Here is a 16,086-nt window from a genome sequence, read left to right on the forward strand (position 1 = left end):
TTATCATAAAAAGCTTTTGCTGAAAAAAAAGTCTTTAAACTATATCTGGTTTTAGAGCATCTTTTAACAGATCAGACTGGGACAGCAGCACGTGTTTAGACTGGTTTAATGCGTTTTTAGCAGGGACATTTTAACAAGATGATGCTTGATTTGCATGTTTAAAAAACTTGAATGGGACAAACTAAGTACAAGCTTTCTGCTTCCATAGGAATTAAGAGGGAAAGTAACAGTCAGGCGTTGCTAATCAAATGTCTTTGACTAGCCTACCTGATCTTCAGCAAGTGTGATCATCACCTCTGAAAGCAGAAGTTTTGGCAGTTTGCTGGTCTGGAGCATTCACATGTGTGTTAACACAATGGCAAGGAGGAAAGACATCAGCAATAATCTTAGAGAAGCAATCATTGCTGCCATCAATCTGGGAAGGATTATATGGCCATTTCCAAACAATTTGAAGTCTTAAGATTATTCATAAGTGAAAAACATTCAAAACAGTTGCCAATCTTCCCAGGAGTGGACGTCCCAGCAAATTCATTCAAAGTTGCATCTGAACAAACCTCAAGATTTCTGGAACAATGTCCTTTGGACAGACAAGACCAAAGAGGAGATGTTTGACTATAATGCACAGCGCCAAGTTAGCCGAAAACTAAACACAACATCAGCACAAACACCTCATGCAAGCTGTCCATCACACTGGTGAAGGGTTGGTGATTTTTGGCTTGTTTTGCAGCCACGGGACCTGGGCACCTTGCAGTCTTTGAGTCGACCATTAACTGCTCTGGATACCAAAGTAAGAGTCAAATGTGAGGCCATCTGTCCGACAGCTAAAGCTTGTCCGAAATTGTATCATGCAACAGTACAATGATCCCAAGTACACCATAATGGCTGAAAGAAAAGAATCAAGGTTTTGCAATTGCCCAGTCAAAATCTAGATCCCAACCCGACTGAAATGTTGTAGCAGGACCTTAAGAGAGCTGTGCATAAACAAATGTCCACAAACCTCAATGAACTGAAGCAACATTGTAAAGAAGAGCAGGCCAAAATTCCTTCAGAACGATGCGAGATAATGATTGTCATACAGAAAACGATTCCTTCAACGTTTTGCTGCTGAAAGTGGCTCTACAAGCAATTGAATCATAGGGTGTACTTAGTTTGTCACCCATGGCTTTTCCATTGGGGCTTTATTTTTGTTAAATAAATAATGACATGGTGTAATATGTAATTTGTTGCTGTTCATCTGAGGTTGTACCATAATGTTAAGACTTAACGACCAGATGATTTTTGTGTTCTGATAGCTAAAATCATCAAATTCTAAAGGGTGTCCTCCTATCTTTTTCACATGCCTGTATATATATTGCACATTTTAATTAAGGAGAAGGGGCACAATCGAGAGTGTTTACCTGTAGAACCTCCCCTTAAAGTCCGCGTAACCGCTGAAAGATTCTTCAGTAGCGCGTGAAGGGGAGGGACCGGCGCGCGAGATGAACGCGCTGCACTTTACTTTCACTCATTTGCACAGCGGCTTGAGGATGGAGCTCGAATCCTTGTGTGGAGCATATGTCTTCTCAGTGCTCCGTGTTTGATGACAAGCAGACCCTATTTGCCTGGAATTATCGTTCATGTTCGTTAAAGGTGAGTGAAACGTTCTCTCATCTGTCACTGCAGTGCCGCTCACGAGCGCAGGTGCTTCACATAAAGGCGCGCGCTTTTATTTGCACCTTAATCACTTTAAAGTAAAAAAGGATGGAGGATTTTTTGGGGGGGTTATTGGATTACAGTAGTAGAGAACTTGATGATACGCTCTTGCAAGCTTAAGTTGTGGCACTAATGTCTTAAACTCTGTTTATAAAGTTGTTAATAGGCTGTTTTGTATGTTGTTGTTTTTTTTAACAGATGCAGTAATAGGCCTTCATGCACATTGATTCATTGGAGTTTTTAATGATTAAATTTGAAGCCTGCATACAATGTTGTTCTGTAGGCTAATATTAACCAGAGAAAAAACTACATTAATTAATTAGGCTATTTGTTTAATTTGTTAAACTGTCTTCATTGGATAGCATACTGTATAATTGCTTTAACTTGGACGGAAAACAGTTATAAAACCAGAAATCAAAATTATTAGTGCTTAATAATTATAAGTGCCTTTAAATGACAATAAGTCTGTTTTGATTTACAAATATGCACAGTAGGCTATAATTTTAAAAGCACTGTATGCTGTCACTTACTTTTCTTTTACTTTCCTTTTAAAATGGTACCTTTCTTTATTTTTTGGCCCGGCTGCTTACATCATTTATAAAGACGCGATTCCTTTAGTGTCCAGATGGGGGTGAACAATTAAAGCAAGTGATGTGCATGAGACCATCCTAAGTTTATTTTACTTGCACATGTCTATAGACAGACTTTTGTTTAAGCTGGATGTCCATGTGAACTTAGTAATGGGGTTATGGACAAACATTAACAGTATTATGTGTATTAATATGCGCATATAGCAGTGACCATGTTACAACCATTTTGGTGACTCAATCTAATGTTACTTTACTAATTGTAGAATGTAATTGTAATAACAAGTGGCACAGTGAAAAGTTAAAGTAAATTAAAACGGGTCTTTTCTAAAACATTTTATAACAATGTTTCATTGCAAAATTTTAATTATCTTTTAAAATAAGTTTGGGGTAGGATATATATATATATATATTTAAAGAGATTATTACTTTTATTTATCAAGCATGCATAAAATGTGCCAAAAGTGACAGAAAATACATTTATAATGTTACAAAAAAATTCTAACTTTATCAATGAATATAGAAACAAATGTACACAATAATAAGCAGCACATCTGTTTTCAACAGTGATAAATTGTTTCCTGAGCACCAAATCAGCGTTTTAGAAAGATTTCTGAAGGATCATGTGACACTGAAGACTGTAATTTTTAGTATATTGTCATACAGACATTCTGCTTGAGTATATTCATTCCAAGAACATTCCTAGAAATCCTGGTTGTATTTGTGGAGTGTGTCATCTCATAACATTCAAATGTTTCTTTGGGTTTCAGTTGTCAATACTATTACTATCTTCACATTCCTTTATCTCATATATATATATATATATATATATATATATATATATATATATATATATATATATATATATATATATATATATATATATATCTCATATATATATATATATATATATATATATGTCTTATTTGAGGACATGTTTGATGAATTTTAGTTCTGAACAAGGGCTGATCTGTTCAGGGTTCCATCTTTTCATTATGTCATTGTCGTTTCATGGGTGCCTTGTGTGTCACAAGTATTTAATGCTTCTCCATTTACAGAGCGTGTTATGTTCCAACTAATTAGCCAACTTCCTAAAGAATAATTAGCTGATTCATTTTCAATAGCTGCCTGCCGTCTTGTTCTCATCCTCATGTAATCGAGCAGGCTGATGAGACCATCACATCCAAGTGAATAATTGGTTTGTTGTAAATGACTGGAAATAAGGCTAAATGAGCTGAGATGACAGGATGCAAGACTCTGGTGAGATTCCAGTCGACTGCATCATTCATTCACTGTTGAAAGCCATTATTGGTGTTTGTCAAATTAGGCACACTGACTGTACGGAGAGGAAATTACCTGCTGAGAGATGGGGAGAAAAATGTGGTTATCATCATGTTGAGAGAAAGGCGTAACACGCAAATGGGCCTCAGAGGTTGTATCTGACATGGCACTCCTGATGTTTGTTTTTAGCATGAGTGAAATGATGCTGAATGCTTGGTACTTAAAAATAATGTGATGACGAGAAGTCATCATTAGAGCATGCTTTAATCCAACTTCACTGAAGTTTAGAAAACAGTCTTTCATGTCACATTAGTGGCTTAGTGGTTATATACAATACCGTTCAGTGATTTGGGCTTGGTATGTCTTTTAAAATGTTTTTGAGAGTCTCTTATGCTCATCAAGGCTGCATTTACCTGATCAAATATACAGTAAAACAGTACTACTGTGAAATTTATTGTAATTTCAAATAACTTTTTTCTATTTTTCTATTACTCCAGACTACAGTGTCACATGATCCTCCAGAAATCATTCCAATATGCTGATTTGGTGCACAAAAAAATTAGTCTTATTATTATTAATGTTGAAAACAGTTGTGCTGCTTAATATATTTGTGGAAACCATGATACATTTTTTCCAGGATTCTTTGATGAATAGAAAGTTCAAAACAACAGCATTTATTTGAAATATAATGTATGAATTCACATTTAATCAATTTAATGTTGAATTTCTTTAAAAACAACACATTTTGAACAGTAATCTATGAAGCTTGTTTCACCCAAGAAAAAAAGTAATTGCAACTTTTTTATTCTTTTGCAATTACACAATTGCGGACTTTATAACGTTTTATAAGTTTATTATGAGTTTATAACTCGCCGTTCTGACCTTTTCTTACAATTTCTAAGTTTACATCTCAATTCTTAGATTATAACTTGCTGTTCTGATTTTCTTCTTGCAATTTCTGAGTTTATATCGCGCAATTCTGACATTATTTCTCTCAATTCCGATTTTATTTTTACATTTAAATTCTGAGCTTATATCCGAATTGTGAGATATAAACATGAAATTGTCAGAAAAAAAGTCAGAACTGTGAGATATAAACTTGCAATTGCGAGAATAAAAAGGGCAGAATGTTAAGATTAAAAGTTGTAATTACCTTTTTAATTTTTTTAATCCATGGTAGAAACAATCTTCCATAGTAATCTAAATGCTGGTTCAAATCTCAAAAACCGGTGATAGGTGAGCTTTTGACATTCAAGAGAAGTGTAGATATGTATAATTTAGCATATTGGTGGGGCTATGCATATCTTGATAATATTAATATTGTCAGTGTTTGATTTAAGGGCAAATGTTTGTGCTGTGTCGAAAATTCTGAGTTGTGAAACAAAACCAGCTTAGATCATCTGCTATATCAAGATTAACCATGTAGACTTGAATTCTAAGAAATTCTACAATTATTATTATTTTTTTTTTATCATTTGGCAAACATGGCATGATTTGCATATATTATTTTTATTGCTTTTAGACAAAATCCTATAAACAAGCCACATTTTCTGACTCTAATATAAGGATAATCAAAGGCACCAGGGTTTGGAGACGACCCGTGGGCTCTGCCTCTGCAGAAATGATTAAGAACCTGTTCCTGCTGGGAACAAACACTTCACACATACAGGTTCATTTATCAGCAGGGCTGATTTATACATTGAGATCATTATGAATTCAAACTTCAAGCTTTGTGCTGTTTTTAAACCTATTACTCACAGCACAAAGAAACTGACTGTTAAGAAACAGAGCCCACATCATTTAAACAGGGATTTTAAGTGCACTACTGTACACAGAACTCTTCATTCTTGATTATTTGAACAGGCTGAGTAACTTTATTGATTATTCCTGAATCTATTACCTAGAACATATCACCTGTGTAAAACTGTGTAAGCTGTCATGTTGTGTGCTGCTGGATTTTGATATGTTACCTTCTGACATGAACTCCTTAATTTTTATAGCAGGTATACGCATATGTAAAGTGGAGTTCTAGCACACAAATCGTTTTTTGACAGCTACCACTTTATAAGTGGAATAACTAGAGATATATATTCAAATCATCCACAAAGGTTCATAAGATATTGAATTCATAGAGTTCAATGAACAGAATTATTTTTTATATTTGTTATAAATGAGATTCAGTATTTGTCACACTATTAAATTCAATTCAACTAAACTTTTTTAAATTTAAACGTCATTATTTCCATGCAATTTTAGATCGCAAATGACTTTACTTAAGTCTCAATTGATTTTTGTTTATAAATATGGACTTTAAATAAATCATTAAATAAAGGAGAAATGTTTTGTTTATATTCTACCGTTCAAAAGTTTGGGGTCAGTACGATTTTTTTAAAGGAGTTATACTTTTATTAAGCAAGGATGCATTAAATTGATCAGAAGTGATACATTTACATTGTTACGAAAATATTATATTTTAAATAAATGCTGTTTGAAATGTATAATGGTTTCCATAAAAATATTAAGATGCATAACTGTTTTCAAAATGGATGATAATGTTTTTGATAATGATAATGTTTTTTGACACTGAAGACTGGAGTCATGATGCTGAAAATTCAGCTTTGCCATTACTGGAATAAATCACATTCTAAAATATATTAAAATAGAACAGTTATTTTAAATTGTAATAATATTTCCTAAGATTACTGTTTTACTGTATTTTTGATCAAATAAATGCAGCCTTGGTGAACAAATCTCTTCTTTCAAAAACATTAAAAAAATGGTGTCAACCCCAAACGTTTGAAATAGTTAAGTTCTAGTAACATCAGTTTCACTAGCATTTTGTCAACAGGACAGGAGATTCATAAACGTTTGTGCATCTTTAAAGTTGAACGCATTTTATAAGCTGTCAGTATGTTGAAATTTTATGTTTCATTGTCTTTCTAAACTGCGCTGTTGTTGAATTTAAGACTAGTCTATGAAGTTAGGAAACCTGAAGGTTTAGGATTGTCTGCAAAGAATGGCTCAGTATTCAAGTTCTGCGCATACATCTTGAATTACAGGGCTGTCAAAAATGTGTTGAGAGCTTTGAGTGTTAACAATATTATGATTGTAATGCATTCTGTAAAAGGAAGCAACTTTTGGAGTCTTGGGGAGATGTTATCATGGTATATCATGCTGACAGGCGACAGCTCCCCTGTGGAGAAACTCTGTATGATATGAGAAATGAGAGAAGGGTTCAGCTGGAAATCTGTCTTTTGTTTATACTTGTCTGTGATTGAAGCACAAGTGAAGTGTTTCATCCAGTGTTATAACTGAGGCTGCATCTCAAGAAACACCTGTAACAACTCATGACAGTGTAAGAGTCACCTGTCAAAGTGACCAGCGTAATTCAAATCAGCCCATATTTTGCTGAATAGCTGTTGCCAAGCTAACTCTTTATGAAATGTTTTTGATTGTTTATTTGTTACTTGATATTTTTACTGTATGACAAGCCTTCGGAATGTGCTGCTGCCAGGTAATTGCTTGTAAAATACTTGTCAAGGGAGATATCTGCTACGGCTTGCAGATAACCGTTCAGAAGTGCGCTCTCGCCATCTGTTTACCTTGGCAGTTTTATATATGAAAACTTTTTTTTTTTAAACTCGCTCTGGATAAGAGCATCTGCTGAATTCCATAAAGGAAAGTGATATTAAATATCTCAAGTCTTTATTTACTCAGTTATGTTGGAATCTCAGTTCCCAGTTCTGGTTAATTTTGATCTTTTAATTTCAGTATTTGAGGAATGTTTGGAGGATTTTTGAGGATTTTATAAAGTGGCAGTAAAACATTAGCAATGTTTAATCCTTTTCACACAAATTATTATTAAAGTGGCAGATTCTTGATTACAGTTTTTTTCAATTGTTTACACGCAATTTTGAAAACCGGGTTCTTTTTTTCAAAACAGAATCACAATTATCCAAACACCACAATCAATTTGCATAATTCCTAGATTGTTTGCAAAATGACACACTTCAGTCAAAACATACACACTTCAGTCAAAACATATACACATATTTGTGAAAATGCTATTAGTTTTCATTTAACCAACACAGTCCTCAATGATCAGACACTATTGCAGCCAGTTACACACAGCTGTGATAAATATAAAACACATTTGTAAAAAAACTAATTTTAGGAAATAGCATGTGCTAGATTTTTGGCCAGACATTGTTATGTAAGGGATAATTTAGATGACAAAAAATAAAAAAATAGTGACATACCCACAACATTCTTCAGGATTAGTTTGAGATATAGGGAGAATGTACACAAATAGGCTATAAACTATACAAAGCACTGCACAACACTGATGCTGCAGACTGAATATTTCAAGTATTTATTTCAATACTTACACAGTATTTCTCACCATAATCAGTTACAGTACTCAACCAACAATGAAATCAATGAAACAAATAAAATCTGTAGACAAATAAAAATTACTGCATGAAGTACATACTCTTTGACTCTGAAAAAAAAAAACTACTGTAAAAGCAACAAGAATACTGTAACTATTCATCATCTCTCCGTCTGGCTGGATCAGGCCATAAGATTTCATCCACATCACAGGCTATGTCTTCAATGGCATAAGTCCTTCCCTACCTCTTCCTCTACCTAGGCCTCTTCGTCTATCTCCTTCTTCTCCTCTTCCTCTACCTAGGCCTCTTCCTCTATCTCCTTCTCCTCTTCCTCTATCTCCTTCTCCTCTTCCTCTACCTAGGCCTCTTCATCTACCTTCTTCTTCTCCTCTTCCTTTATCTCCTTCTCCTCTTCCTCTACCTAGGCCTCTTCATCTATCTCCTTCTCCTCTTCCTCTATCTCCTTCTCCTCTTCCTCTACCTAGGCCTCTTCATCTACCTTCTTCTTCTCCTCTTCCTTTATCTCCTTCTCCTCTTCCTCTACCTAGGCCTCTTCATCTACCTCCTTCTTCTCCTCTTCCTTTATCTCCTTCTCCTCTTCCTCTACCTAGGCATATTCATCTACCTCCTTCTCCTCTTCCTCTACCTAGGCCTCTTCCTCTATCTCCTTCTTCTCCTCTTCCTCTATCTCCTTCTTCTCCTCTTCCTCTACCTAGGCCTCTTCCTCTATCTCCTTCTCCTCTTCCTCTACCTAGGCCTCTTCATCTACCTCCTTCTTCTCCTCTTCCTTTATCTCCTTCTCCTCTTCCTCTACCTAGGCCTATTCATCTACCTCCTTCTCCTCTTACTCTACCTAGGCCTCTTCCTCTATCTCCTTCTTCTCCTCTTCCTCTACCTGGGCCTCTTCCTCTACCTCCTTCTCCTCTTCCTCTACCTTCTTCATCTCCTCTTTGAGCTCCCCCTCTCATTCTCACTCTTCTTCTTTTTCTTCTAGCTCCTTCCATCTTTGTTGAAGACAGGTGAACTCACCTGCTGCCTTTTATAGCACACTTGAGTGCAGCGTTTTCAAATTAGCACATGTGTGCTTCCACACCTGGTGGTTGTGTTTATCCAATTCGTTCATTAGTGTTGTCATTGGCAATCCGGGGCTTTGTAATGACAAGGAAGTAACCTCACAATCCTTAAAGTGTAAGTTGCAGGTTAACCACCACAGCCAATTAATGTGTAAATTAAAGTGCTCTATATGTATATATTTAATTATTTCTGTCTTAAAATGCGTTAAAATAACATTTATTAGGGTTTCTTCAAACGTAGCGTGTTTTTCAGTTACTGGGTGATGACGTCACAAGAGGAACTCGCAACCCATACTCTGCTAGATTCCTACTGTATTATGGCTATTTGGAGAACGACTGAGGATGTGGGAAACCATCAAATTCTTTATGGACCACAGCCCTACAATTTTTAACTGGTCAGGCGTGAGAGAGGGGAGCCATGGCACTCAAAGAGTTATTAATGCTTGGTGTGAGGAGAATGAGTGGAGGGTTAGCCAGGTGTCCCGGTGAGTAACGTTAGCTACGTTAGAGCAAGTCTAGCCTGGTGCAAACTTAACCCGGATAATATAACAGAACAAGCAAGTCTTTTCAAAATATTGCCGTCATGTAGAATAGCAAGGAGGGACAACGACTGAAGACATTATTTACTTACAGTAACGTTAAGTCAGTCCAAATCAGAGCTGCACGTTAGAGATGCACGTCAGGCGCAATCGCTAGTCTCATCGACGCCTCAAACGTCATGTAATACCCTTCCTCAGTCCACGCGTTATCAATTTCTCACGATTTAATTAGCGATGTTTATTGTCAGAAAAGAAAAAGAGAGATCGATGTCCCCATCACTGTGTGTGTGTGTGGGCTATCAGCAGTGGAGAGTGTGTGCTGCCGTGAGGTGAACGCGTTTAGTTTAGTGGAGCAGCTCGACCCGCGACCGGCTGATCTGACGTGCCTGAACCCGTTTGTTTTGCGAATAGCTTATTCTCATTTCAGGCAGGATCACGGTCCCCTTGAAGTCAGCACACACGAGTATGTTAACAGTTGAGTTATTTTATCCATAATTTTTTTATCAAATAAAACATACAACCAACTTGTCTGTAGTTATGTAAGGCATCTATAGCTACTGTATGACTATGCTGGTAACTCTACTAGTGAGTTCCTCTTGTGACGTCACGCTCCATCTAGTGGAAGGGAGCGGGAGCGGTTAAAACCACTGTTAAAAGCAATATTATCTGCCTGCAGAGCCGGAGGCTGCATTTTCAGGACCCCACTTCTAGGACCGCATTTCTAGGACCCTAGTTTTTTGTGACAGCGCCACCTACCGACTCGGAGAACCGCAGTCTCAGGAACGCATTTCCAGGATCCTAGTTGTGCCAGGCAGTATTTCCACCCACCCAGTTTTAACTACATTAGAGTTTTACAGTTTTATTACACCAAAATACTACTTTATTTATTGCAATTAAACCTGGTTCCTAGGAATGTTGAGAAATAATTGGGTCTAGCATAATATAATAACTCAAGTAAAATAAACAAGAAATCATGTTATAGTTTTTTCAGTCACTAGATCGACCACATTTTCAAGTATAGAGGGAAGACAAGGATGACTCTTGGGGTAGATTGTGTATATTTTACAAAATAATATATCACTCCTCAACTTGAACACACTAAATATTTTACAAAATAATATATAACAACTGAACTTGCACACACAAAATATTTTACAAAATAATATATAACAACTGAACTTGCACACACAAAATATTTTACAAAATAATATATAATAACTGAACTTGCACACACAAAATATTTTACAAAATAATATATAATAACTGAACTTGAACACACACAAAAACAAATTTGTTCATGATGTGGACCACAAACAGAACTTCATGGACAACATCATCACTGACTCCTAAGAGAGAGAGAGAGAGAGAGAGAGAGAAAGAGAAGTGAATTAAATAAGGAACATTTAGTTGAACATGTTCTACTCTTTAATTTTTTTTTCTTAGTAGTGCACACATATCAATTAATGTTCATAATACTATTATTGCATACTGTTCAAAGATTTGAAAAAAAAAAAAAAAGGTTCTAGAAACACTCATGTCAATAAAGCCCATCTCAATTGAGAAATCTGAATAGAAATAACATTGACACGACTTTTTTTCTGACCATATATATATATATATATGGTCATATATGTGTGTGTATATATATATATATATATATATATATATATATATATATATATATATATATATATATATATATATACACACACACATTTACATATGTATATAATATTTAAAGCACACATTATAAAACCATGTCAAAATGAAGAGACGCATGTAGACGCATACTACACATAACATGTATTGTGGGTAACGTTAAACAGGCTGACTGTGAGCACGTGACAGTGAAAACATTAAGATTATTTTAACTGAATTAAAATGGAAGAACAATGAGTAATTAACAAGCTTTCAGAACGAACATGCTACAGTTTTATTGTGCTGTCAATAAGTCAACACAGGCTTATCACGCAACAGTTCCGTTAAATGAACGTGCTAACAATTAATTTTCAAGCATTAGAGGCTAAATACTATGGCTATGCATTCAAGACTATTTATTTAGCAAATCACCATCACGTTTGCTACGTTAACTTTCCAATTAAATGCATCGCAATTGTAAAAAATTATTCGCATTTGATACTCACACTTTGATTGTCATCCATCTTCGCTGGTCCTCTAATTCGGTAGGTGGCGCTGTCACTAAAAACCTAGGGTCCTAGAAATGCGGTCCTAAAAGTGGGGTCCTGAAAATGCAGCCTCCGGCTCTGCAGGCAGACCCTACTCGTTAAAAGTGCCAACTTTTCATATTATATCAGCATTTTGGTATAAAAAACAATGGTGGGCAGTTCTTATCTTTATGTTTAATAAACACATTGCATTATCTTCGTGAAAAATTTAACCTGCAACTTACACTTTAACTGTGTCTAAGGTGTGAAAATGTGTGTAGAGTTTTTACAAATCACTGTGTGTAATGTTTTGCAAAAAGGGTGAAGCAGACATTGTGTGTAATGTTGTGCAAATCTGTGGAGGTGTTTTGCTCCTTGGAGTAGAATTTTGCAAATTGTGTGGAAATTTTTATTTTAGTGTGTAAACAATCGTAAAAAACTGTAATAAAGACAGTTCCTTGCTACTGTTTATTATAACCACTTTTTACAATAGCACATGATTTCTAAACTAATCCATTTTGACGTTTGCATCTCATAACAAGCTCCATATGTTTGGCTTTTTCTGACATAGTAAACTTGCTCGGTAGTTCACCTGGTACAGCCTTGCACCTGCGAAACACAAGTCATGATGAAAGAGCCCAAGAAACAAAGTAATATAATTTTGAAGAAATGTCGCCACCGGCATGCTTTTCTAATTAGCTTTGGTTGCCATACAAATACTTGAATTTTTGATTGTTGGTGGGTTTTATAAGGGGGCAAATAGGGGGATCTGAATCATGATAGTGGCGATGACAGTCCCGTAGTTCTGCCAAATCAAATGGATAACTGGAAGCCAGAGGAATTGTGTGGCAAATTGAGGGATTTCTTTGTGGATTTCAAGACACAGTGTTCAAAAATCTGCCTTGTTTGTCAGCACTGCTTCCAAAAAATCTATGATGCATGAAACATTTTGACTTCCGTTGCTTTAACAAGCAGGATGCTGTATAGAAATGTTGTAGAAAGCAGAGGGCTATTAGACTAACATTGTCAGATCGGTGGAAGGCATCCTGTTCCATGATTACAGCTGTTGTCGCTGGGAGTTCCTCAAATTCTCATTCACTCTCACCGGTGGAGACCACATGTACCGGTGGAGTCTGTCACAGGAGCGCTGCTTACCTGCCGCCCCATCAGCTCCACTGTGTGGCTGTTCTACTGAGACAGACACTTTAATGAATACAGAGAGAGGGTTTCAGCACTACCTCTATTCCGAGCATGTTCCAGATGACATTGGGGATACCAAGTTTGTACATTGTTTTCTAAACCTCATATAATATGTGCATTAGACTTAAAATTAGCCTTTAATTTACATATTTATGCATGATACATAGACATTTGAGATTAAGTTGACAAATGAAACAGCATTTAGCAATGGATTATGTATTTTATGCTTAATTGGAACATGTTGCTAATTTGTGTTTTGGTTAATTTTTGGTTAATGGTTGAATCTCAGGAAAAAGTTTCCAAGAACATTTTAAAAAGAGCTTGGGTCAAATCTCACCTGAAAATCTGAATAAATAAATACTATGTTGCAGAAATGACAAACACCATTGAGAAGAATGAGAATATATAAAAGTGAATTACCTGTGCACCTTATGATAATGAGAATCTGAGAGATGAAATGTGTTTAATTAATCTCATGCAAAAAAAAAAAAAAAATGGATCAAACACTGAAAAACACAACAAGTTAACTCAACTCAAACCGATTGAGGAACTTATATATATATAAGTTCACAATACTCATATATATTTATTTTTAAACTTAAATGGTTTGCCGCAATCAGTTTCCTCAATCAGTTTGAGTTGAGTTAACTTGTTGGGTTTTTCAGTGAATGGATATATGATAATAATGGATCATATAATATATATAATGGATCAAAACAATTTTCATTATGCAAAATAGCATTTCTTATTTTATTTTTTTTCTCTCTTTTGATTTGGAGTGAAATGTGACCTGGACATGTTTTTTTTTTATTCAATTTATTCACACTGATACTATTTTCTTTCAACACCTGCACAGCCTTGGTCTTTGCAGAGGCAAAATTAAATACTTTTTTGGCCTTATATGCCACTTTTATAAGTTGATAGATGGGAAGATGGGGAATTGAGAAAATAGATTCAAACTCACTTCAGCTGCATGAGCACCAGGACTCAATATGTCAGAGCTTGTGCGCTATGGTGCTATATTTTGATGAAAGACTATAAAATCAAGCTTTTTCTTTGGAATAATGCACTGATAAATCATGCAGAATACCACCAGGGTTATTTATTCAGAAAGCAAATGGTTCCATTTTTATTTAATGTTGTCTTTAAAGTCATAAGAAACCAATAACTGCCACCATTAGATTTTAATGGAGTTTGATTGAATGGCTCAATGCTTCCTTGTGTATTGTCAGAAAGCAGTCATAAATGAGGTAGCCAGCAATGGAGCAGGTCCACAGGGACCATCTGAGGTTATTGCCTTCTGTGGAGGTCATTTCATGAGGTTTTCTCGGGGATTTTAGATTTATTTGTGCAAGTATGCAAAAACACTGAAACTCATGATATCAATATACTGATAGCTTATAAAATGTGTTCAACTTTAAAGATGTGCAAATATGTTCAAATCTTCTCTCCTGTTGTCAAAATGCTAGTGAAAACTGATATACAGTATGAACTGTGATTATGTTTGCAAAATGTATAAATTTGTGTTAAAAGTATAGCTTATATTATGAAACGACATACCGTATTTAGATTTATTTACCAATCAGAAGGGGTTTAATCAGTTCAAGTGTTTTTAATGGGTGTAATTTAACGTTGAAGATTTCTTGAGACTTAAGAACTGTTTCTGCTGCAAAAATTGTGTGTGTGTATATGAAGAGGCTCAATGAGAGCCATTAACAGAGTCAGAAACAGATGGGAAATTGGCTGAGAAAACACTCAAGTGGCAAAAATAGCATCCACAGGATGAAAGACGTAGTTTGCCTTCGCTGTTGAAAAGTTTGCAAACATACATTGAGGAAGAGAACGGCCCACCTCTGTATTATTGCTACTGACCTATAATGTATGAGGCTGTCACCTGTCTGTGCGATACAGTGGGAGTGATGGATGACTTTGCATTGGCAGAGTATTATCCTTTTGTTGAGCTGTTCTCTTTCACATTGCTGTTCTCATGGTCAGATCTACCTCTCATGGTCTGCTTCTACTGGTCTGTGTGAGGCGCAGCCACAATTTATTACTATTTACCTAAATCTGACAGTAACTAAAGCAACATAACTGGGAATTTAAAGACCAATGTATTTTCTATCTTTTAAGTTTTTTTGTTTGTTTGTTGGCAAACATCATTATACTATTGCAAAAATGGGAATCTGCTTTCTCTATATTAAGACATCCATCCATCATTCAATATCTATCTATTCATCGGCTCAGATTTCTCTCTCTCTCCCTCCTCTCCGCATACACTGTGTAATTTTAGTTAGCTCAGATGATTTGCAATTGCTCTATATTATAACTGGGAAATTCTTATTAGATATTTTCCCACTCATCAGCATTTCAATAAATCAGTGTCTCTAGAGGCTTCCCATATGTCTCACCATAAACACACACACAGTGATTAAATATATATTCCCAGTGAAAAATTATGGGGTGTTAAATCACACGTCTTTTTCTTTAGCAGATATTTTGAAAAATGCATATCCACCATGCATAATTTAAGTTATTTAAGTTAATATAAAAATAACTAAAAACCTAAGAAATGATCTGACTGTTTTTGCTTAAAGGGATATTTCAGCGCTGGAAAGATGAATGTGTATTTAAATGGGGTCATTTATGTAGAAGAAATGTGAAATTATTTTAGACTGAGAAAAGCCAGAAAATTTATTTTTGGCTCATGTGGATGAAAGACAACAACTCCCAGAATGCACTTGCTTCGCTGCCCTACGAGGCCACTCCCAAGCCACGCCTACCAGCTACAGAGGGCAGTATTGGGAGAAATTATACAACTAGGCTACTAGTTGACTCGAAACTGAAAAGACGCCGTTTTATCGTGAGATCCCACCACCTATGGGCGGGTTGAAAACATGCTGAACTAGCTCCTACTACTGGCTGTAGTCTCTAGCCTCTGGCCAAAAAAGCGTCCGATGGCGCAAAATGACGATTTTTGCGTCATTGGAGGTTTTTTTTTCTAGACAGACAATACAGAAATCTCTCGTCTCAGGGGGACATGAGGGAGGGAAGCACGGTCATTCGAAAATACTACCGGGTTTCTACTGATGCAAAGCTTAATGCTAATCGGTGAAGTATCCCTTTAATGCCATTGATTTTGTGATACAAAAATACAAAAT

Source organism: Scardinius erythrophthalmus (assembly GCF_964197995.2).
Source record: "Scardinius erythrophthalmus genome assembly, chromosome: 16".
NCBI classification, from domain to species: Eukaryota; Metazoa; Chordata; class Actinopteri; order Cypriniformes; family Leuciscidae; genus Scardinius; species Scardinius erythrophthalmus.